This window comes from Crocodylus porosus, unplaced genomic scaffold (assembly GCF_001723895.1).
Source record: "Crocodylus porosus isolate Cpor-Errol unplaced genomic scaffold, CroPor_comp1, whole genome shotgun sequence".
Classification (NCBI taxonomy): domain Eukaryota; kingdom Metazoa; phylum Chordata; order Crocodylia; family Crocodylidae; genus Crocodylus; species Crocodylus porosus.
Window position 1 is genome coordinate 53,059,345 of NW_017728907.1, and position 1,226 is coordinate 53,060,570.

The window sequence follows — 1,226 nt, forward strand, 5'->3', positions numbered from 1 at the left end:
AAGGAAGCACCATGAGTTACAATGATCCTTAACACCCCCCTCCCCCCAAACCTACAGATCTAACAGACATTCTTCGTTGGGTCCAAGGGGCTGGGGGATTGAGCTTCAGTTTGGAGCTGGCTTCATGTCTGCAGTCTTTCTCTCCTAGCCCTGCCCCCCATCCTCCCAGTTCCGGTACTGTCTTCCAGATTGGAGGGGGGAGAAAGGAAGGGAGGGAACTTGGTCTGGGGATTGTCCAGCCTTTGCCAGAGGCAAGGGTAGGTGGATTGGAGCCCCCCAGGGAGTACTCGTATCCACCTACCCCTCCCTCTGGCAAAGGCCAGACAAACCCCAGACCAAGCTGCCCTTCTTCCCTCCTCTCATCCTGAAGACAGCACTGGGGGTGGAGCTGGATTGCATCAGCCCAGCCTTGCTTCCCAGGCAGGGACTGACAGAAGTTAATGAAGGCGTTCTGCTTTGGAGCACCTTTATCTGGACCCTCATGTAATGAGGGTTAATTTGTTGTGTGATCAGGCACTTTTAAAGTGCTCTGCAGCTGTGCAGTTTTGCCAGGACACAGCAGTAGAGCACTTTTAGGGGTCTAATCATGTGACAGAACATCACTTCTGTCAGTGCTCTAAGTAAAAACTGACCAGAGCAGTTTAACTCTATTTTGTTGAGAGCTAAGTTTTTTTGAGTTAGCTTTTATTTGACACTAGTCCATTGCTCAGTGGTAACTGTCTATATGTTTGCTACTACTCCATGTTAAATTCTCTGTACTTTTTAACTCATTTATTCATTTACCCATACCTTAAGCCTGGGGTGGGCACTTATTTTGACTGGCAGGCCACTCAACAAGTTTTGGTGAACTGTTGAGGGTCATGCACACAAAATCTTTCAGAAGATATAATTTTATCTATAATTTGCTTTAAAAACCTCCCACAGATCATTTACTAAAAATCAGACATCACTCTAACATATTTTAATTTTATTTCAAAAAATAATTTCTGTCCTGATTTGTTTTTTTGAGTAATGTATATGGAGGTGATTGCATAATAGCTAAAAATAGTCTTACTTTTGTATATTGTGTGTGGGGGAGGTGGTGAGGGGATATGTGGGGTTGGTATGTGCATGTGTGTCAGAGACTGCCCGCCTGCTAGGTCCCAGGAGCCAGCCGTGGGTAGGGGACAGGAGGGAAGTGGGGCAGGGGGTGCATGCAACAGAGCTTGCCCAGGTGATGCAGTACA